Here is a 25,351-nt window from a genome sequence, read left to right on the forward strand (position 1 = left end):
AACTACACTCACACACACACAGAAGAAAAAAAAAAAAAAGCCCCACCAAGTGTCCCCAGTTCAAATGCAATACAGTTTCAGTAAGTTTTTCGGCTTGCAGGTGTAATTCGGTTGTTCTCTCATCAAAGGTAGGGAGAAAAAGAAAAAAAAGTGTCTGGAGGCAGTTCTGAGAGTGGTATCTGCAACTGTGGCTTGCCTGCCTGCTGCTCTCAGCCTGTAGCTGGCGGCGTTATTTATGCAGATCTCTGGGGTGAGCTAGCACTCACCTGGTCCCACAGGCTTTGTTTGCTCAGAGTTCTCCTGTGCGGCGGCCTCTGCTACAGGCTTTCCCCTTTCCAAGCACTGGGAAAGGTGGCACTGCCCCGCGTTGTCAGGCCTGCGTGTTTATTTACAGTTCACGTGGGAAGTGGGTCTTCCCTCCTCTCACAAGCGTCCCCGCTCCTGGTTGCTGGGCGCGCACCGCTCCCGCCAGAGCCTCTCCGGCCCGCCCGGCTTGTTTATTTACAGTCCCGGGAAGGCTTCCCTTCCCCCAATCTTCAGCGCTCCGGGCGCCCCACCCTCTTTCCTGCGTGTCTTAACTGTTTTTATTGCTTAGTACTCAGTTTCTCTTTTTTTCCCGGGTGGAGGTCAGTTTGTCCAGGGGGCTATGCTGCTCTGGCCCAGGCTTGTCTGTGGGGGAACCGCGGTACCGCGAAGCTCACCTGGTCCGCGTCTTCCCAAGCCGTATGGGTGCCGGCCACTGGCGGCCCCAGGAGCCCGCCTCAGTTCTCCGTTTAACGTGAAGTGGAGATTCTCTGTGCTGGCTGGAGATGTGGAGGGGTCAAAATTATGCCTTTTCTCGGTGATTATGCCTGCAAAGTGTGTCTCCAGCGTCTCTCCAAGATTTCACTATAGGAGGCTCGCTTTCTGCTTCCTCCCTCTAGCCGCCATCTTGGAATCCTCTACAAAAGTTCTTAACAATCAATTCATCCCCTCCCCTGCTCTCTTTTATCCCACCTCCCTCATTCCTGAAATAGTTTCAACAGGTGTCATTTTTACCTTTCCATTCATGTGTACATAGTATTTGCATATCCACCCTCTTACTTCCTTTCCCTGCCACCTCTTCCCTCACACTGGTACACCTCCAATCCCAACCCCTTACACCCATACCTCCAGCAGGATCTGTTCTCCAATTTTATAGAGGAAAAAAATGACATTTTTTATTATTTGAGATAAAGGTAGCTATATCAGGAATTTCCTTGTGATATTTCTATGTTTATATATACTACAATCCCAATTGGTCCATCTCTTTTATTTTTCTTCATTTTATTTTTCTTCATTTGTATTCATTCTTTTATAGAGAGTACATTAACCATATTCATCTCTTAGTTTCCTTTTTTTACACTACCCAAATCTTATATGACCTCCCCTTAATATGACCAGTTTTTCATATTGCTGCATTTGTATTAGTTCTATATTCTACATATGAATGAGAACATGCAACTTTTGGCCTTCTGAGCCTGATTAACTTTGCTTAAGATGGTGTTCTCGAGTTCTATCCATTTACTTGTAAATGACAAAATTTCATTCTTCTTTGTGGCTAAGTAAAATCCATTGTATATAAACAGCACGTTTTCTTAATCCATTAATCTGTAATAGGGCATCTGACTGTTTTCATAGCTTAGCTATTGTGAATATATTTGCAGTACACATAGGTGGGCCTGTGGTGAGTTGTAACCTAACTCATATTCCTTCAGGCATATCCCTAGGCATTGTATTGCTGGAACACATGTCAGTTCTATTTTCAGTTTTTTGAGGATCCTCTATATTGTTTTCCATAGTGGTTATACTAATATACATTCCTAACAGCAGTGCATGAGGGTTCCTTCTCCCCCATATCCTTGACAACATTTATTGTTTGTCTTCTTGAAGGTGGCTATTCTAACAGGAGTGAGGTGGAATCTTAGTGTGGTTTTGATTTGCATTTCCTCTATGAGGTATGGGCAACGTTTTTTCATTTGTTCTTTAGCCCTTTGGACCTCTTCCTGTGCAAAGGCTCTGTTCAGTTCATTTACCTATTTCTACATTAGGTCATTGATTGGGGGGGGTGTACTTTTTTGAGCTCCCCATAGATTCTGGTTATCAGTCCCTTGTCTAATGCATAGCTGGCAAAGATTTTCTCCCATTCTGTTGGCAGCCTCTTAAATTTAGGATCCATTTCTTTTTTTGCACATAAGCTTTTTAATTTCATTGTAGTCCCATTTGTCAATCTTTTCTCTTAGTTGCTGAGCCATTTGAGCTGTACTGAGGAAGTCATTGCGTATGCCTATTGCTTCCAGTATAGTCCCTGCTCTTTTCTGTACTTGCTGCAAAGAGCCAGGTCTTTTATTAAGGTCTTTAATCTACTTTGAGTTGATAGTTGTATAGGGTGAAAACCTGAATCTACTTTCAGTTTTCTGCAGGCAGATACACAGTGTTCCCAGCAACATTTGTTGAAGACTGTCTTTTTTTTCCATAGTATGTTTTGGCTCCTTTGTAAAAATTAGGTGGGCATAGCTGGCTGGACTCATATCTGGATCTTCTATGCTATTCCACTGGTCTTCACATCTGATTTTGTTCCACTACCACACTGTTTGTATTGCTATGACTCTGTAGGATAGTTTGATGTAGGGTATGTGATACCTCCAGCATTGCTCTTTTTTTCTCAATATTATCTTGGCTATTCACAGTCTTTTGTGCTTCCAAATGAAGTTTAGGGTTGATTTTTCAATCTCTATGATGAATGTTGTTGGGATTTTGTTGGGAATTACATTGAACATGTAGATTGCCTTTGGTAGTATAGCCATTTTCACTGTGTTGATTCTGCCATTCCATGAACATGGGAGATCTTTCCACCTTCTGTGGTATTCTTCAATCACTGTCTTCAGTGGTTTGTAATTATCCTTGTAAAGGTCATTTACATCCTTTGTTAAGTTTATTCCTAGGTATTTGATTTTTTTTTGAGGCTATTGTAAATGGTATTATTTTCCTACACTCTTTCTCAATCTGTTCATAGTTGATATACAGAAAGTCTACTGATTTTTATAAGTTGATTTTGTATCTTGCTACTGTTTATGGAGTCTAGGAGTTTTTTGGGTCTTTTAGGTATAAGATCATGCCATCTGTGAATAGGGATAGTTTTATTTCTTCCTTATCAATTTGTATTTCTTCTTCCTGTCTTATTGATCTGGCCAGGAATTCTAATCTATGTTGAATAGGAGTGAAGAAAGTAGATACCCTTGTCTCTTTATTGAGATTGGAAGAAATGATTTTGGTTTTTCCCCATTAACTTTGATGTTGGCTATAGGTTTGTCATATATAGCCTTTATTATATTGAGGTACATTCCTAGTTTCATCAGAGCTTTTATTATGAAAGGATGTTGAATTTTATCAAAGACTTTTTCTCAGTCTATTTAGAAGATCAAGTGGTTTTAGTCTTTGTTTCAGCTAATATGCTGTATTACATTTAATGATTTGCGTATATCCAACCATCCCTGGATTGCAGGGGTGAAACCAATTTGGTCAAGGTGTATAATCTTTTTGAGATGCTGTTGCATTCTTTTTGCCATTATTATGTTGAGGATTTTTGCATCTATGTTCATAAAAAGAGAGACCTGTAATTCTCTTTTTTTGTTGTGTCCTTGTCTGGTTTGGGGATGAGTGCAGAATGAGTTTGGCAGTGTTCTTTCCCTTTCTATTTCATGGAAAAATTCAAGGAGTCTTGGCATCAGTTCTTCTTTAAAGGCCTAGGAAAATTCAGTGAAGAATCAGGTTCTGAACTTTTCTTTTTTGAAAGACTCTATTGCTGCTTCAATTTTATTGCACATTACATATCTGTTAAGGTGGTTAGTATCCTCTTGGTTTGGTTTTGGATGGTCATGTGTCTAGAAATTTATCCATTTCTTCCAGCTTTTCCAATTAATTTATATATAGGTTTTCAAAATGTCCCTTATAATTTCCTATATTTCCTTGGTGTTTGTTATTTCCCATTTTCATTTCTGATTTTATTAACTTGGGTCTTTTTCCTAATCATTTTTGTCAGATTTGCCAGGGGTTTGTCAATATTTTTTTTTTCACCTTTTTGTTTTATTGATTCTTTGTAATTTTTTTGTCTCTATTTTGTTGATTTTGGCTTTTTAAAAAATTTTGTTCTTGTTTGACTATGAGTTTGAGATGCAGCATTAGGTCTTTTGTTGAGATCTTTCTATGTTTTTAATATATTCACTCACGGCAATACACTTTCCTCTTACTACTGCCCTTCCAACATCCCATAGTTTCTGATAGGCCATGTTTTCATTTTCATTAAATTTCAGCAACATTTTTATTTCCTTCCTTATTTCTTCTATAACCCACTGATCATTCAGCAACATGCTGTTCAGCCTGGAATTGTTTGAGTATTTTCTGCTGCTTCTTTTGTTGTTAAGCTCTACTTTTATTGCATTGTGATCAGATAGTAGGTAGGGGGTTATGTCAGTTTTCTTATATTTGTTGAGATTGGCATCGTAACATAAAATATGATGTGTTTTGGATAAAGTTCCAGTGGCTCCTGAGAAGAATTTATATTGTGCTATTGCAAGATTGACTATTCTGTAGATGTATGTCAAGTCCATTAGGTCAGTGGTGTCATTCAATTCTAGCATTTCTTTTTTGATATTTTGTCTGGATGTCCTATATGTTATTGATGGAGGAGTATTAAAATCTCCAGCCCACACTGTGTTGGGGTCTATCTGTATTTTAAATCCATTATTGCATGTTTAATGTAGTTGTGTACACTGACATTGGGAACATATAAGTTGATAATTGTTATTTCCTTTTGTGACAAAGCAGTGACCTTCTTTGTCTCTTCTGACTAATGTAGGTTGAAGTCAACTTTATGTGATGTAAGTATTGCTACTCCAAGATTGAAAAACCCCTGGCAAATCTGACTAAAAGGAGGAGGGGAAAGACCCAAATTAGAAAAATCAGAAATGAAAAGGGGGAAGATAACAAAAACACCAAGGAAATCCAGGGAACCAGGGACTACTTTGAAAACCTATCTTCAAATAAATTGGAAAATCTAGAAGAAATGGACAAATTTCTAGATACATATGACCATCTAAAACTCAACCAAGAAGATATTAATCACCTAAACAGATTTATAACACACAACAAAATTGAAGCAGCAATAAAGAGTCTCCCCCCCAAAAAAAAGACCATGAAAAAGAAAGTTAAAGAGCACTGTCCAACTAATTTTATGAAACCAGATTACACTCATCCCAAAACCACACATGGACACATCCAAAAAAGAGAACAACAAGCCAATCTCTGTAAAGAACATTGATAGTAAAATGCTCAATAAAATAATGCCAAACTGAATCCAACCTCATATAAGTAAGATCATATATATACCCTAAGTCGGTTCATCCCAGGGATCCAGGGATGGTTCAAAATATGCAAATCATTAAATGTAATACTGCACATTAACAGAAGCAAGACAAAAACCACTTTATCATCTCAATAGATGTGGAAAAAGTTTTTGGTAAGACTCAACATCCTTTCATTATGAAAGCTTTGATGAAACTACTAATAGAAGGAATGTACCTCAAAATAATAAAGGCTATATATGACAAACCTACAGTCAACATCATACTTAATGGGAAAAACTGAAATCATTTCCTCTAAAGTCAGGAATGAGACAAGGTTGCCCATTTTCCCAACTCCTATTCAACATAGTCTTGGAATTTCTAACCAGATCAATAAGGCAAGAAGAAGAAATAAAAGGAATACAAATAGTAAAGATGTAGTCAAATTATCTCTATTTGCAGATGACATGATCTTATACCTAAAAGACCCAAAAAGCTCCACCCAAAGACTGCTAGACACCATAAGCAGCTTCAGCAAAGTAGCAGGATACAAACTCAACTTACAAAAATCAGTAGCCTTTCTTTATACCAGCAATGAATGGATTGAGACAGAATACAGGAAAAGAATTCCATTTACAATAGCCTTAAAAAAAAACTACCTAGGAATAAATTTAAAAAGGATGTGAATTACCTGTTCAAGGAAACCTACAAACCATTGAAGAAAGAAGTTAAAAAAAAATTACAGAAGATGGAAAAATCTCCATGCTCATGGATTGGCAAAACCAACAAAGTGAAAATCGCTATACTACCAAAAGCAATTTACATGTTAAATGCAATTCCCATCAAAATTCCAAAGACATTCATCACATAGATTGAAAAATCAACCCTAAAGTTCATTTGGAAGTACAAAAGACTGTGAATAGCCAAGGTAATACTGAGCAAAAAGAGCAATGCTGGAGGTATCACAATACCCTACATCAAACTATCCTACAGAGATATAAAAACAAAAACAATATGATAATGGCACAAAAACAGACATGAAGACCAGTGAAACAGAATAGCAGACCCAGGTATGAATCTACATAGCTATCCAATCAAATTTATGACAAAGGTGCCAAAAACATATGATGGAGAAAATACAGCATCTGCAAAAAAATGTTGCTGGGAAAACTGTGTATCTGCCTGCAGAAAACTGAAACTGGATCCACTTTTATCACCCTGTACAGTTATCAACTCAAAGTGGATTAAAGGCCTTAATACACTTATACTTTGAAGCTAGTGCAAGAAAGTGCAGGGACTACACTGGAAGATATAGGTATAGGCAAGACTTCTTCAGTAAAACTCAAATTGCTCAGTAACTAAGAGAAAGGATTGACAAATGGGCCTACATGAAATTAAAAAGCCTCTGCACAAGAAAAGAAATGGCCTTTAAATTGAAGAGGCCACCCACAGAATGGGAGAAAATATTTGCCAGCTATATATCAGACAAGGGACTGATAATCAGAATATACAGGGAGCTCAAAAAATTAAACTCCCCCAAAACCAATGACCCAATAAGGAAATGGGCACATGAATTGAATAGGACTTTTTTCAAAAGAGGAAGTTCAAGTGGTTAAAAAACATGTTGAGAAATGCTCAACATCCCTGACCATAAAAGAAATGCAAATCAAACCCACACTAAGATTCCTCCTTACTCTTGTTAGAATAGCTACTATCAAGAAGACAAAGAACAACAAATCCTGCCATGATGCTGGGAAAAAGCAACCTTCTTATACTATTGGTATGAATATAATCTAGCATAACCACTATGGAAAACAATATGGAGACTCCTTAAAAATCTGAAAATAGATGTGCCTTAGGATCCAGCATTATCTCTCCTAGGGATATGCCTAAAGGAATGGGGGTTGGGTTATTACAAGGCACCTGCACACCCATGTTTATTGCAGTACTACTATTCACAATACTAAAGCATGGAAACAGCCAAGATGCCCCACTACTGATGAATGGATTAAGAAAATGTGGCATATATGCATAATAGAATTTTACTCAGCCACAAAGAAGAATGAAATTTTGTCATTCACAGGTAGATGTATGGAACTAGAGAACATCATTCTATGTGATGTTAATTAGGCTCAAAAGACCAAAGGTCATCTGTTCTCCCTCATATGCAGATTATAGACCTAAAACACATGCAGAAATATTATGGGATATGGGTCATACTAAGGGGAAGCTATGCACGGTAGGGATTGGACAAGGGACAGAAACCAAAAACTTGAAGCGGTTGATGTGCTTGTGGCACAGGAATGAGTATAGAAATCTTAAACCAGCCAAGGCCACCATGGGAAGCGGACTAGTTAGAAGCAAAGAGGACTGGTAGAGATGAACCATGTTGTCCATGCAAACAACACAAGGAAACTCCTTGTAGAGCTATCTTTATCTAAGCTAGCAAAAATTCCATATTTCTCTTTTTAAAAAATTTTTTTCTTGTTCTCTGTGCTAGTTGTTTTAATGATGATATGCTGTGGAGAGGTTTAATTTTGGTCATGCCTTTTTGGTGCCATGGAGGCTTTCTGTACCTGAGTAGGCATTTCTTTCTCAAGATTTGGAAAATTTTCTGTTATTACATTGTTGAATATATTAATCATACCTTTGGTTTACACCTCTTCTATTCTTCAATGCCCATGATTCATAGGTTTGGTCTTTTAAGAACCCAGTGATTTGTTCTGCAGTCCTTGAATATTTTGTCTAAGAATTCTTTGTTTTTTCTTTAATATCTGTTTTGTCTTTAAGCCCTGAAATTCTGTCTTCTGCTTGTTCTAGTCTGCTGAAATGGCTTTAGACTGTATTTTCTATTTGAGTTCAGAAAATTTTCATTTCCAGAATTTCTGTTTGCTGCTTCTTTCTGAGATTTTCCATATCCTTTCTTAACTCCTCTTTCTTATCTTGTGCTATCTTCTTTATTTCATATATATATATATATATATATATATATATATTTAATAGGCTCCTTAGTTTCATTTTGGAGTTTGTTGAAGTCCTCTGAATTCATTAGTTGTTCCTGTGTCTTCCTAACTTTTTTATTTGTGTTTTCTTGATAATCTTTTATTTGTTTTTGTATGTTCTCTTTAAGCTTCACTTTTAGTTCCTCTCTGAGATCCCGTTTGATTTCCTCTTTGAGCACGTCTTTGAAGTCCTCATTGGACATACTTATCATCATTCTATTGGGGTCAGCAAGTGGGATTTCATTTCCTTCATTTTCTTCTAAATCCTCCATTGAATTATTGTTAGACTTTTGCCTTCTTCTCCTCCCCATCTTTCTATTTTGTGTCTTGCTCCTGTGTTATTGGCTGGCTATTCAGGGGGTTTAATCCCTTGTATCTTTTCCTTGACTATGCTGTGACTGACTTAGTCATTAGCTAGGTTGTTGTGCTCTGTCTGTTCTCTGACCTGGAGGTATAATTTAGCAGTAACAAAATCACAGATTCAATGCCAGACCAGCTATTTACATAATATAGAGAGAACATTTGGTTGCATTATCTATAAACAGTTGGAACTGGGAGAATAATGATTGACTGAATAGAGATAAGTACTTAGGTAACTAAAAAGATGGCACTGGAAAAGGGGACAAAGAAGGGAGATAGGGTGAGAGGAGGGAGTGGTATAAGATATGTGGGCTATAGGTTAAAATGACCCTAATATGTGTTAAGGCGCAGTTCAGTTGTTGTGGAGAAAGTGCTTTTGTAAGGAATTGCAGAGGGATAGGACAGATGGGAGTAATGTGTAGAGTTGGTATAGTAGATTATTCAGGATGTGGAAGGTGTGAAGGAGGTAGGGGCACTCAGGTGAAAGGCAGGGGGAGGTGAGGAGGAGAAGGTGGAGAAAGGAGGAGAGAATGGAAGAAAAGGGCAGAAAAAGTAGTTGGTGGAGAGAAAGGAAAGTGGGGCAAGAGAGGGCTAAGCAGATTGATATTTGGACAGAGAGGAAGAGGTAGATAAGTAGCAATGGATTATAGCACAAACAAAAGAGAAGAAACAGAGTAAGAATAAAGACAAGAGAATAATAGTAATATAATTAACAATACTTAATAAAAAGGGGAAAATAAAAAATAAAATAAATATTTAAAAAAATCAGTTCACTGAAAGCTCTGGACTTATTCTTTCACTTCAAATACAGTTGCTGGTGCTTTTGATAATGCTGGTGCTTTCTCAGTGTACCTGTCCCATTACAAGGTTGGCATGCTGGGCTGTGTGATAATGGATGTTGGCCCCCCCCGTCAGACATTTTTGTGGAGGGTCCGCTCAAGGTGTTTTAACTCAGTGCTTCCTTGGTGTGATAGGCCATCTGGTGCAGGCAGGATCTCTGAAGTGGTCCGGCCAGGAGGCTAGTTTATGAGCAGTCACTACTCCCTTCTGTCCATAAGGCAAGTTGCAATTAAACTCTATGATCACTCACTACCATAATTACCAAGGTTATCAAATATGTTTTTGATTTAACCAGGCCACTGCTGTGTCACTCCACCACTACTTTGGCTTTAGCAGGTCAGTCTTTACCCTGATAAGGTAGGTAAACTCAGCTTTGCGCTTTCACCCACAGTCCTGTGAAATAAGCTCAGTGTTCCACCCCACCCCTCTTGTGGGAGGTTGGATTTGTGTTTCACCTCGCCTCTGCTCTGGGAGGTCATATCTGCATTCTGCCTCACACCTGCATTGAGAGGTCAGGTCCACATTTCACCTTACCCTCACAATCAGAAGTGAACTAGGTTCTCCCTCTAAGACGTTCAATTTTTTTCAGGGCTGAGGAGAGGGTGCAGTCTGCCACTGAGCTGCATTGGACTTTATAGTTCCCTCAACGGTGGGTGCTTTGTGGTGCTCACCTGTTTGGGCTATGGATTCACTCCCACAGAGCTGTATCTATGTGACATGGAACCAATATATTGCAGAGTCAAGTTCAGTTTGTTCCACAGTCCTCTGTTGCTTACAAGAAAAAGAAAGAAAAAACAGAAATAAAGAGGAAAAAAAAAAAATGACCTGGCTTCCCCTGGGGCATACCAGTGGCTGTCCTCTACTCAGCCTGCACTGGGACTTTCCTGACTGTCATGTGCAATTAAAAGCTGATTTAAGGGTAGGTTATTGAATTTTATGTGCACCTTATGTGTTGAGGGTAATTTAGTTGGCTAAAAAGAAAAAATCAGAATTACTCAAGTCTAGCTACCCTGACTCAGAAGTGTTTTTCTGAAATCATGGAGCTCAGGGTTTCTGTTTCGCTTGCCTCTCTGCCATCTTGAATCTCCCTGGTAACATCTTCAATGTGTGTGGATACAATGCATATAAAAAGAACAGTATAAACTATGAGGAGATAAATTGAACTATACTCTTACAAGATCCTTGTATTTCATAGGCAATATAATCAGTGTTATAAGTTAAAGTTGTATGTTTTAATCCCCAAAGAAAAGAGTAAAATCACAATGCAAAAAGGTATAATTAAACTTCAGTGAACAAATCTCACTCAGGGTTGTTCCTTCTTCATACATGAAGAGAAAAGGAGATTCCAGGCAATTTGGGTAAGAGTAGTGAATTTAAAAACTTGATGGCAATTTCACACTTCTAAGTGTGGATAAATGGCTTTATAAAATGCTGTAAATTTAGCCACAATAATATCCCATAAAATAGTCTCCTTTTTAGATGGCAGGATGAAGTCTCTAGATTTGAGTTAGGACATGTATAACCTCTTCGTCAGCTTCATAGTACAAAATTAAAATATTAAGCTGATCAGGTTAGTTCAATTATGTTGATAATATATTATTACAAAAGGAGAATTTTGGTTCTAGTTTTATTTTTATAGATAATCAAAAGAAATAAAGAAAAGTACTGCATTAGAATCAGTAGTGAAAAACAACTACATTCTGCTATGATGGCATATAAATGTGTGCTCATTCCATGTCTCCTGAATTTAGGTAAGGCTGAGATGGAAAGAATTGAACCAGGCTAATGCTGAGATCCAAAAATAAGCATCTAGTTACAGTAAAAATGATACCAGTAAATTTTACTGACATTCCATTTTAATATACAAAGTGTTCATTTACAGTTGGTTTATTTTTTAAGATCATGATTGAATTTGTTAATGACAGTGAATAACTCTAGTTTTTAATTTAGTATATGTAATTGTAAAAATGTGAAATACGGATTTATTAAAAATATCAGCCTTAAATGAACATTTCATCTTATCTGAACATTTAATATTTAATATTGATTTTTATTATTTATTTTGATAGCGTTCTCATTTTGTACCTTTATGTAAACTTTAAATAATATATAAGTAAGGGATATTGTGTCCAGATTTCTACTTTATTTCACTCATTTGTATTCTTTAATCCCTTTCACAAAATAAATTTGAAAGCATGGAAAAGGCAATTACTCTGTACTTTCCTAAAAAGCATAAAATTATATGTCTAATTCTTTTGTGTAGTCCTTGCATTATGATTTATTAAATAACTGAAGCAATTTTTTGAAATTTTGTGCATATGTAGTCTACTGATTCTCTTGGAAAACTCATTGAAAAGTCCCCCAAATATCTCCTTTTAAATTGATTAACAATGCAGGGAAACTAATGCAGATACTTTAAGCGACGGAGGCCAATAAGAGAAGGGAACCAGGGACTAGAGAAAAGGTTAGTTAGAGAAGAATTAATTTAGAAGATAATACACATGCACAGGAAATCAATGCGAGTCAACTCCCTGTATAGCTATCCTTATCTCAACTAGCAAAAACCCTTGGTCCTTCCTATTATTGCTTACACTCTCTCTTCAACAAAATTAGAGATAAGGGCAAGATCATTTCTGCCTGATAGCGAGGGGGTGGGGGGGAGAGGAAAGGGGCTGGGGGAAGGGGGGAGAAATGACCCAAACATTGTATGCATAAATGAATAAAAAAAATGCATTCTTTTCTGGAGGGAAATTGGGTATCTGCGAGTTAGCAGTGACAGGCAAACTTTATATTGTCTAGCTCTCGGTAAGTTTCAAAATGTGTACAATGTACCTGTACTCTCTATTAAAAATGTTTAAAACTTGACTGATCAAGCCTAAAACATTCTGGTTTATCTTTATAATAAAATGATATACAATAAATATTTATATAAATAATATAATAAGTGAAATATTTAATTTTACATCTCAGTCAGAGAGGAAGGAAGAGAAAGATTCTTGTAGAGAATGTAGAAATGTACTGGAAAAGAGAATCTGTAGTATGGTAAGAGGTGAGAAGGATGAGCTCTGAGATATTCACAGTAGTGGTGATATTTATAAACAGGGATATCATTTATTCTATATTTATTTGCTGCCAGTATTCCTTCTCTCTTTTCCGCACATTTTATCACATAGTATTTTCTAATTACAGATGCTATGACTTTTATCCATGGTAACATCAGTCAAAAGAGAATTCATTTGCTCATATATAGTCAAAAACTAGAGTTCCCTTTGGAACTGTTGGCTCACACTGGAAATTGTGTCTCCTAGATTTACCTTTCTGTTCTCTTACCTGTGAATTTATTGATCTGATCTGCATCAGGTGATCAAATGTGACTGTTAAGCTTAAGCTTGGGTTAGCTGAGGCTACATGACTATCTCTTGAATCTTGGGCTGGAGTGAACTTCTTGTTGGAACATGCAGCGTCTTCATGCTGCTATTTACCCAAAAGAAGTAGGGATTAAAATGCTGGTGACACAAAAATGATCAAAATGTACTTCATATAACAAATTTCTACTGTGAATAGCTGACTTGTATAAATTATGTTTGAGCAAACTATAAGGAAGATAAGATTGTTCACATTTGGGTTGATGGACAAAAAAAGGAAAAGATATATGTAAACATCAAAAAGAGTGACGTGGCTAATTTACCAACAGTAAAAAGAAAAGCACAAGAAAAATCTACAGAAGTTGTCCATCTCTTAAGAAAAAAAAACAAGTATCTGGTTCATGAAACTCTATGTATGCAAATTTTTCTTATAGTGCCTTAGTAAATATAACAGAACTGCATATCTCCAGCAATCCAGACAGCATAATTAAAAGAGTCATGAGACTCACAGTGACAATAAAACTAAGCTCAGGGATTCTACATCAGTTTAACGTTCTTTGGGGGATATTTGCATTTATGTTTGTTTTATGTAGCTTAGCTTTATTGGAATAAAGGTGGATGTGGTCAAATAGCCTCTGGCAAACACATCACAAAACCTGAAAAAAAAAAAGAAAAGAATTCTGAAGATACAGTCTCTTCCCAAGAGTCAGTCTGCATAGACAAGCAGCTACGTTAACTCTTACTATACTGAGATCAAACATAGTAAGTCTAGAGCCTAATAAAAGGACTTCAAGTTTAGGATGACCTTATCTTTCACTATTCTCAAAATGCTCTTAGTTTTGCTACTCTTGGTTTTTTAATACAAAATTAATTAGTGGTACCTGGGCTACTACAATTTGAAAAGATTTCTGATTATGAAAGCAAATGTAATGAGGGAAGTTACAACCATTTTATTGCATACTGGAAACAAGAAATAAGGAAGAATAATTAATCCATGCCCATAAGTAGAATACTGGCATTTTATACTGTTAATAACAGTGTCAGTGATTGCCAGTACTTGGTCTAAATTCTGCACATTTGCAGAGTTGGGATGCCCAGTGGAAATCACTCAAGCCTCAGAGTGACATAAGGTTTTGAGATCAGTTCCAACATTTACTAGCTTTGCATCCTTTGGCAATTTGTCCAGTATATTTGACCCTTGGTTTCCTGTTCTGTAAAATGGCAATTTCACTGACTTGCACCATTTGTAGATTGTGTTGTGCTAAAAAAAAAAATGGTAGTTTGTTACCCTTATACAGGTAATAATCACTTATACTGCTTCATAGAGATTCTCCTCTGTGTAGGAGAAAATATTTTAAATATGAATTTATATAATGAAGTTTAAATATGTGCTATTTTTCTGGTTTGGGCGGGGAGGGTTGGAGTGATTCAGGATCTTGCTATGTAGTCAGGCTGGCCTCAAACTCATGATCTTCTGCTCTCCACCTCTCGAGTGCTGGGATTCCAGGCCCGTGCCATCAGTCCCAGCCCACATTTATGCTCTTTATTGTAGCTAACATTGGCTGAAGGCACAGTGTTCCTGACTCTCACCTCTTTCTATGATTTGCAACTAGTATTATGGTGACTCAAATCTTGACTTGGACTTGTGGTTTACTTCCTAGGTGGACCCAGTAGGAACATTGCTCAAGTGTCCTAGGGAGTAAGTGAGATTTCCATTGTACCAAGGGCAAGAAATGTGAAATCAGTCAATAGGACTATCCAAAAAAAAGAAAAAAAAGAAAGGTTAAGTCTGTTGGCTATGAGACATTACTAGAATGAGGAATATCCAAATACTATTTCCTCTTTATCCACTAAGAAATAATCTGCTTCAAAATGAATTAATGGCCAAGGATGTCAAGAATCAGTTGTATGATGACTATAGTATATCATATGATGTACTGTATGATGACTATATGTACATTATCAATTAAATAAGAATATCATGGGTCAGTATGATTCTTTCTGTGTTCATATGTGTTGTTTCCCATAGAATGTGAAGTTGTATTTAAAAGTTAATATTTTTCTTTTTGAGAATGGTGACTGTTGTAGTGCAGATCTGAAATGTCTCCATGAGGACAGCAGCTTGCTTCACCATGTGTGTCATGGTGTATTGCTCACCACAGTACCCCCAAAATGGGGACAGTTTACCATGGACTAAAATCTCGAAAACTGTGAGCCTAAACAAACCTTTCACTTTCTAAGTTGATTTATCACAAGAGTTTTTTCTAAGGTAGCAGAAGCTGATTATCACAATAACCAAATATTAATGTTTTACTTACAGTGTCAATACTCGTATGAAATGGTAGAATACCCATAGAGTCTGGGAGGCTGAATGCAGTACCAGATGTGGTTGGTAAGAAGGCATAAAAATGTTGCAACCAATATTCTAAATATTCTTTTACATATCTTAGAAATCAAGACTATTAGGTCAAAACCACAAATCATTAATATTGGTAACACTGCTATCAATAAACTTAAGAGTAATGTGTTAATGATGGATTCATTCATAAGTTATAAAATGACATAAAGCATGTGAGTGAACATCTTTCTTTTACAACAGATAGATGGCCATCTAAAGAAATTGTCTTAAAAACTGATTTTGCTGAGACGATTGTGCTTTGATCCCATTAATATAAAAATTAAAGATCAAAATAATTGTATTATGAAATGATGTAACATCTTTCATATACATTTTTAAATATCACAAAAATGCAAAATAGTGAGATCAATTTAAATAAAAGGAAGAAGACTATCATGCTGTTTAACATCATAAATTTAACCATGCTTACTTAGAATTAGCACTACTTATTTTATATCTTTGCAGCATTAGATAAATGTGGGATTCCAAAATCATTTTACTAAAATATTATTAAAATACTTAATGATTTTGTTCATCTAAAAATGTGTGAAATTTCAATATGATTTAACCTAGATTTGAATTAAAATATAAATGTGTGTATATATATACATATTAGTTAACATTCATAGGCGATATTATTGCGTTATGAAAGAAATAAAGGCTTCAATGCCAAACTTAAGTTGACTCATCTCACTAGAGTATGTTTTGGGCTCAATTAGGAAGACATAAATAGATTTACAGGGGATATAGATAAATTAGTGAACTTGAGCAGGAGTAAAAAAAATGATTGAAACACAAGTCTCCCTTTTGGCAAACTTAAAATCAAATATTATGAAACTAGTAGTGACAAAAGAAATGAAAGAATTTCATTAATAAAATGTTTACTTATTTTTCTAAGTGACAATGTATTGCTATTTCATCCAGTTGGCCCCAAACTCATGGACTCAATCAATCTTCCTACCTCAGGCTCCTGAGAAGAAGGATCTACAGGTTTGCACCATCACACACGGCATATGTTTCATATTATTTCCTTATCATATTTGTCATTTTTAGGTGCATGATAGAAGATATTTTTGAGAGTTTTCCAGAGAGTTCCTGTTCTCTGACCTAACTGGAGGCAACTGGAGGTGCAGAAAGGACAAAGGTTAGAGGACAAACATGCATAAAGCTAGGGCCAGGTGTGCTGGGTGCTTGGATGGTGATGCTCAACAGCCTCATTACTTCTTTTCTCCATTATTCTCTTCTTTTACTTCTCTATTCTTCTTTTCTCTTCTTTAAAACCTTACTTCTAAAGTTTTTCTTCTCTTCTTTTCTTTAAAGTCTCTTTCTTTAGACTCACACTGTCCATGTTTTCCTTAATCTTAATCTTTCTTTAATCTTTCTTAAAGTCTTAGCCCTCAGACTTGCACCATCCCATGTTCTCTCTTAAAGTCTCAGTACTTAGACTCACAGACACACAAACAGCCAGCATTAATAGCAGCATCATTCTCACAAGCTGCCCACTAATCCAACCATCCTCCAACCCTATCCTATCAATCCTTCATCAGTCAATCCTTTGCATCTTCCTTCAGAGAGTCTTTTATATACAGTGGTAAACAAGGAGGTGGAGCAACAGTTCTTAGGGAGGGGCATGACATTTTAACAGGAGAAACCTGCTCTCCTACTGAATGTAAACAACTTAGGAAAAGCAGCTGTGCTACATTTTGCCCTGTACTCTTCTGCCGCTGGGGCCATGCCAAATGCAGCCTGCCAATTATTTGACATAGCTGTGCTTATGTCAGTTTCTCATAGGCTTTTCATAATTCGCTCCCAACAAGATATAGGCTTTGAAATTTACACATTAAATAATCTTTGTAGTTTATTTTTTAAATTTTAGTGTGTCATATGCTGTTTCTCAAAATAAGATGGTTAGGTCAGATGACAATGTACCACCCCCTTATCCTATGGCATAATTTAAATAAAGAAAGCCAGATCTTTGGCACAGCAAGTTCATCATGAGTTACTCAGTGACAATGGTCTATTAAGTGACTCTAGGCTTTTCCTAATTGTAATAAATCAGTTTGCTTTTTGCCATAGCAAACACAGCTCTAGTCTACTGTTTTATAATCTATTTTTATTTTTATGTATTCATAAAAGTTCATGTTTAATAAAATTCATTCTCTCTTGGGTAGTTTTATCAGTTAGCAAATATAAACAACTGTGTATATACTACCATTGATAAATACACAGAAAAAATCCCACCATGTCCTTAAATGTCCTCTTACTGCTGTCTATTACCCCCAACAATTAACCAAGGAAACTGTCAATCTGTTTCTGCTATATTTAGGATGCCAAATTATTAGAATCATGCAGTCTAGCTTCTTTTGCTTGGCATGATATGTTTAAAATTCATTTATATCATTGTGCATGTCACTCATTACTTGCTGTTGCTGAGTAGTATTTCATCATATGGTTGTACCACAGTTTTTATATCCATTAGCCCAGTGGAGAATAATTACATATTTCCCCTGATTTTTTAAATTTATTGTTATACTGGGGATACAATGTATCCTTTACAATTATTCTTACAACATATCACAGTTGAATTTACCCCCTCCATCATTCTCCTTTAACCCCACTCCCTGCATTCCTGGAATAGTTTCAGCAGGTCTCATTTCTCCATTTATGCACATGTGTACATAATATTTCCACCATATTCTCCCTCCTACACCTTTTCCTTGTATTTCTTATGATGAATAAAGATGCTAAAAGTATTCTGAGAGGCTTTGTTGTAAATATCTAGGAGCAGGACTGATGGAGCACATATGGAGAATATGTTTAACTTCATAAGAAATGGCTAAACTGTTTCAAAAATAAGTATGCTATTTTTGCATCCCTCCTAGAAAAATGTGAGAATTCTACTTTTTCAGCTTACACACTGAGACTTGGAATTTTCGGTGCTTTTAAAAAAGACTTTGTCATTATAATAGGAGTATAGTGATATCACATTATAATTTAAATTTTCATTTTTGAATAATAATATTGAAAATCATTCTGTTTACATATTTCCATCTTTACATCTTCTGTGGTGAAATTATTTTTCTGATATTTTTTTCAGTTCCTTAATTGGATTTTTTTTGCTTATTACTGATTACTGAGAGTTATTTATATATTCTGGATAGCAATCTTGTGTTAGATATGTAATTTGCTAATGATTTTCTTAGTCTGTGGTTTGTCTTTTCATTCTCTTGACAATGTCTTTCACAGAATAAAAAGAAGATTCATTAATGTACTAATTTTTATGCTTTTGGTGTTCTTAGAAAATATTTTTTAAATTCAAAGTAATAAAATTTTTTCTTATGGGTTTTATAATGGAAAAGCAGAACTTTTATAATTTTAAGACTAACATTTATATCTACACTTTATTTTGAATTCATATTTGCACAAAGTTTGGGTATAGTTTAAGATTTGTTTATTTATAGATGTCTAGTTAGTCCAGTATGATATTTTAATTTTTACTTGTTAATTGACATAATATTTTATGAATATAATTTAAGGGTTTCCATGTGATGATTTAATACATGTATAGATTGGATTGTGTTCAAATTAGGGTGAGCTATTTGAGGAGACAGGCCCTCCGATGTTTTCACTTCCTTGTTGTGAAAACACTCAAAATTATTTGATCTAACTTTGCTATATATACAGTATAGTCTCATTATTTATGGTAGCACCATTTTTTATAAAGATTATACTTTCTCCAATTATTTCTTGCATGCTTTTGTCAAGATTCAACATATTATGTACATGTGGGTTTATTTCTACAGTGTATTTTAGTTCATCTCTTGATGTATCAATCTTTACCAGTATATATTGTGTCCATTACATTAATTGTGCAGTAATCCTGAAATCACTTTTTGTTAGCCCTAAAACTGTTTGACTACACTAGTTCATATACCCTTTTGTATGAATTTTAGACTAACCTTTTTAACATCAGTAAAACATCTTCTGGAGACTTTGATTTGTATTGTGTTAACTGTTTAAAACACCTTGAAGAATATTGGCACCTAAATACATCAGTTTATGAAATCCATGCACACAGTAACCCTACGTATTTGTTTAGGCATCTTTTGATTTGCTTCCTTTATTTTCGCTAATTTTCAACATACACATTTTACATACATTTTGCTAGATCATTATCTAAACTTAGCTGTTGCTTTTAGATTGCATTGCGATTTTTTCATCACTGTTATTGAGGAATGCCATTTATTTGTTAAATGTTAATCTTGTCTAACATTGGTTTTAATTATTGTGTATGCTTACTCATATCTCCACCTGTATACTTATTTATGATTTTTATATAGAGTATATTCTGGTCTTCATATACTCCTAAATATCTAATCCTAAATACAGGAAAGAAATGCACAAGTTTGTTATGTCTTCTAATGCACACTGACAATTATTTTATTATTAATAACTTGCAATTTATTTTTCCTTATCACTTTTAAGGCATTATAATATATGTAAATACATATATATTTATGAAAGTAGCTACATTGCATGAATTTTATTTCACTTGTAATCTTCCAGTTCAGAAAGGGTTATTATATCTGATATGATGTATCATCCTTTTTAAACTCTGATCTAAGAAAAGGGCCTTGTGTGAGAGTTACTTTCTTAATTGTCTAGCTCTACTTGATAGTGTATATATCATTACAGAGGACACAAACTGCATCATTGATAGCAAGTAAAAAGAAAAAGACAGATAAATGAAGTAAGAAATATTTGAAAAAGTAATTGTAATATATTTGATAACTTATTGAGTATATTGCATGAAGGGGATAGAGACAGCTCCAATCATAGGATTATGGTCTTCTCTATTCCTTGTTAGAAGTCTATTCTGTTCTTATCTTAATTTAATTAACATTTACTGGGTCACATATCTGTTAGGACCATTTTCTCAGCTAAGTTATATTGCCAATCAGCTATTTCTAATAATAGTAATTCTTTACTATGACAATGCCAATATTAGTCTGTCAAGTCGTTTACGTATTGATGAGCCAGGAGGAATCCATTTCTCCATTTGCCAAATGCTATGAATACAATTATTTCCCTTAAAATAATTAGCCCTACATTAAGAACTTTTGGCAGTTTTAAAGCAATTTTTATAATTTTAGGTTGCTGATTTTCTTTAAAAGATTCTAAACTTCATTTTATGCTCCAAAAATTAATAATGGGAATCCTGTGCTTTCTAAATGTTAGACTTGAGAAATTGTTTTATCATCTTATTCTTTTATTTTCAGGACAGGAAGACATTGTTTAGCTGAAATGGAAGTTTCAACAATTAAATAAGAATTTCTAAAAATGTCTGGGTACCTTATGAGATATCTGCAATTATTAATGCTAAATTGATATAAAAATTGACAAAGTATGAAAACAATGATAAATTGCAAAAATCACTTAAAATAACTTTTTGTTTTTCTACATGTATGTATGGTAAGAATTAGTGAGTAAATTCATTGAGAATTGTGAGAGATTTTAAGAGTGACTGACTCACTTTCCTTATGTTATCATATATAGATGATATATATGCACATATATATGCCAATATATATATCATGTATATGCCAATTAAGAAAATTAAAATACTGCTGTAGTGTTCTTAAAGTCTTGAAATAATGAAGTGAAAAACTATATATCTGTTATTTAGCAAACAATTTTACAGTAAGAAAGAGAATCTTCCCAGAGGCATATAAATTTAAGAGCACAAAAGATTAGTGATGTGGTGACACGTTTCTTAAACATCTAAATTGCTTTGGAAATTCCTTTCATCATCACTTTGGGTAGCTGAGCAGAGAATGCTTTTGGAAGGTCTCAGTTACTCCATAAAGGAAGGGGTTAATTCTAGTCTACAAGTTTCAGAACTTCCATACCCGTTCACTCTGCTACACTGAAAGTTTAAGCTGTAGGGTAGTAAAAACAAGAGTGATTACACAGCTGTCTTTCAAATATATTCATAACTATTCCTTGTAAAAAAAAAGATGTTAACAAATCTCATTAAATAAATTAAAACTGAGATAAAATACTAAGGTTTATATATGCAATAGATTCATATGATTATTATAGATTCAAGATGTCTATTTGCAATGAAAATAAGACTTGGAAGGAGTTTTGGTAAAAAATAGAGGGTTCTTGTCATGGTATATTATTTATTAACATTATACTGCCAATAAAGATACATAAAACAGTGATTCCAACATGATCTGAATTGGGTTACTCAAGTCTACTAATTTTATGGTTTTATTTATCAAATAATACTTAAAGTGTTAATGTGTTCTCATATAAGAGAAAAATGATAAAAAATGATTCATTAACCTGATCCACATTATTTTTTTGACTCCTTGTTCAGGAAAAAGGAATGATTCCAGTGAGTACAGGCAAGAAAAATACAAAAAAGAAAAATAAAATACAATGAGGGAAATGAATCATTAAAATCACGGGTAGAAAAATCTCAAATAAATAACTCAGTTCTGTGCCTGAAATGCCTAGAAAACCAAAAACAATGCTAAACCAAAACTAAAAGAAGGAAAAAAATAAGGGCTGAAATCAACAAAATATCTACCAAAAAAAAAAAAAAACCACAAAAAGAATCAACAAAACAAAACAAAAAAACCTGCTTTTTTGAAAAGATAAATGAGATTGATAAATCCCTAGCAAATCCGACTAAAATGAAGAGAGGAAAGACTGAAATTAACAAACTCAGAAACGAAAAAAGGGAAGATAACAACAAACACCAAGGAAATTTGGGAAATCATCAGGGACTACTTTGAAAACATATATTCAAGTGAATTGAAAAATCTAGAAAAAATAGACAAATTTCTAGATACATATGACCATCCAAAACTGAACCAAGAGGCTATTAATCACCTAAACAGATATAGTGAGCAATGAAATTGAAGCAGAAATAAAGAGTCCCCCAAAAGAAAAGTTCAGGACCTGACTGATTCACTGCTGAATTCTACCACACCTTTAAAGAAGAACTAATACCAACTCTCCTCAAACATTTCCACAAAATAGAAAGGGAAGGAACACTGCCTAACTCATTCTATGAAGGCAGTATTGCACACATCCCAAAGCCAGACAAGAACACCACAACAAAAGAGAATTACAGGCCAATCTCTTAGATGCAAAAATCCTCAATAAAATACTGGCAAACTGAATTCAACAAAATATCAAAAAGATCATATGCCATAATCAAAACTGCACAGTATCTTGATTTTTGCCTTTTCAACTAAAATGAAAGTCTCTGAACTGTTTTTAAATATTCAATAATGAGAATAGCTTCCAGTTTTTCCATTAGACAATTTGTGTGTGTGTGTGTGTGTGTGTGTGTGTGTGTGTGTGTGTGTGTGGTACTGGGGTTGGTTCAGGGCCTCACATTTGCTAGGCAGTGCTCTACCACAATCAATGCCTCCATGTCTTCTTGCTTAAGTTAATTTTGAGGTAGGGCCTTCCTTTATGCCTGGGCAGACCTAGGTGGGGATGCCACTATTTATGCTTCTAGCTTAGCGAGGATGATAGGCATGCCCATCACACCCAGCTGTTAGTTGAGGTAGGATGTGGTAAACTTTTGCCTGGTCTGGCTTATAATCCTGATTTTCCTGATCTCCACCTCCTGAGTACCTAAGATAATAGGCTTGTCTGAAGCTAACCTCCCTCAGACAGTCTTACAGTCATATTTTTCTTTTGTCTCACTGAAAGAAGAAACATGGACAAATCCTCAGTTTGTTGACGTTTTGAGGACTGAAACCATTGGTTGCCAGAAAGTAGCTTGGGAGTTGTGCGTGGTTTCTCAAAGATGAAGGAAAGATGCTTATCTTTATTACTCTGACAGGATGCAGAAACCCAAGAGTTCAAGGTATGAAAAATGAAATAACATTAGAAGAAAACTTGGAAAGGATGAATAAAGGAAGGAAGGAAGAAAGAAAGAAAGAAGAGAGGAGGGAGAGAAGAAGGAGGGAAGGAAGGAAGGAAGAAAGGAAGGAAAGAAGAAAGGAAGTTTACAGACTTCAATGAATCCATTGACTAAATTGTTTATTTGATAAGCTCACAATGAAGAAAGATTTTACTGAAAGTTATCCATATTAACCTTGATATAAAGCAAAATTTAAAAATGATTTAAGACTAAATATCTTATATTCTTATTTCAGTGAAATGTTAATAAATACACAATAAGTACTTTCAGGTTTTCTTTTAACTCTGCTCTCAAGTTTTGTGTTTGTTTTTCATTATAAATAGGTAATATTGCCTTTTAATTTCTAATATTCACAGAAACAGTTTTTAAAAAATTAATTACAATGAACAGAGCAAAAGTATGTGAATGTATGTGAGTACAATATTTATGTAAATATATATGTTTTCAGCATAAATGTGATGCTTTGAGAAGATTCTTCATATTGAGAAATTATATTATCTATTTTTATCCACGTAATTACTTATATATACTTGAGGATATTGAAGTTTTGAGATGGAAACAAAACTTAGAATAACATTTTTTTGTGATGGCTGTTGTTTAACAGCTGCAGATATAGTTGGAAATCAGTTTGGTTTTTGCTACTTAGAGAAAAATATGATGAGGACATTCACTTTAAAATGCTGTATTTAATAATATGAAGATACTTTGGAAGTATAAATCTATATGAATAATCTTATATAACCTTTTAAAACAGTCACTTCTTACACAAATATACCAGAGCAAACAAACATGAAAGATTGTTAGTAAGTACACAAACCCCTATTAACTTCTTGTTTGGGATTACTACCTGATTTTTCAAGCAGTTTAGTGTGCTAATTCACATACTTTAAGTAAAGTGACATGTCTAGTCTTAATATCCTTTCATCAGTATAGTTCTCAGTATTGTATTATAAATAAAATACTTAACAGGTGAGCATTACAGGATATGGTTAGAAAATCACAGCATGAGTTAGGATAAATATCTAAACTCTAAAGAGTAAAGGATTCATTATGGTTATGGTAATCAAATAGTAAATGTTTATTCATAACAAAATATGCTAAGAATTTAGAAGATGCTATGAGCTCTATAGCTAATTTTCTATGTCTATGAAAAATTAAAGTGAATTTTTCCAGTATCCTGCTACTTATGTATTCTCATTATTTTGTGTTTCAGAAATGTGATCTCAGTAATAAAACAAATTGAAGTTAGCCAGACACTCATACTGTACTATTTGTTCTGCTACCAACACCCATGAGATTTCTGTTTGACTTTTCTTCTCTCAGTCACAACTTTCTCATTGTAAAAAGATGGTCTGTAGGATGGAATTATATCTAACATTCTTTCTATCTCTAATATCTTATCATTCTGTATTTGTGTTATTGTTTAATTTTGTAAGCAATTCTGTACATTATATAATGCTCACCAAATTAGAATGTGAGAACACCATAATATTTTCCTCAGTTTGGGATATATTGTACTTTATGATGATTTCCTCACTTCCAGATATAAGATTCATGCCAGGATCTTCTTTAAAACTGAGTCCATAATGAAACAGAATACACAGGGAATTCTGGGAGACTCCATTGTTAATAAGTACAAACTGATGGTTTGATCATGCAATCTTGAAAAACACAAATTTATAATATGAAACCCCAAAAGGAATTGTTATATATTAGGGAACTTGAAGATGCAAATAAGTGGTTTAAACACCTAAAAAACATTAATTTTATCTCATGCTTTGATTAATTGGATCGTTTAACTAAAAATCCAACAGCAAAATATTCTTCAGTCTCCAGATAATTCAGGACTCAAATGATATCAAGGTCTGATTTCTCTTTGTGACACTTTATGTATATTGATTTTTTTGCTTATGACCCCACTCTCCTTGTCTCATTTCCTTTCCCTTATTCATTCAGGACAGTTACAATCCCTGGAAGCTCCTGATGTACATCTGTACTATCCTAGGTGAAATATAATAAACAAATTTCTTAGTTTATCGCTTTGCAAAATCTCTAGAACTTCTTTGATTGATTTG

At 34.6% G+C, this 25,351-nt stretch overlaps 1 pseudogene; it reads right to left on the bottom strand.

Moving 5' to 3' along the window:
- LOC109674574 (small ribosomal subunit protein eS1 pseudogene) overlaps positions 1-25,351 on the bottom strand; it is a 141,521-nt pseudogene that overhangs the window by 76,600 nt on the left and 39,570 nt on the right.

This window comes from Castor canadensis, chromosome 4, assembly GCF_047511655.1.
Source record: "Castor canadensis chromosome 4, mCasCan1.hap1v2, whole genome shotgun sequence".
NCBI lineage: Eukaryota > Metazoa > Chordata > Mammalia > Rodentia > Castoridae > Castor > Castor canadensis.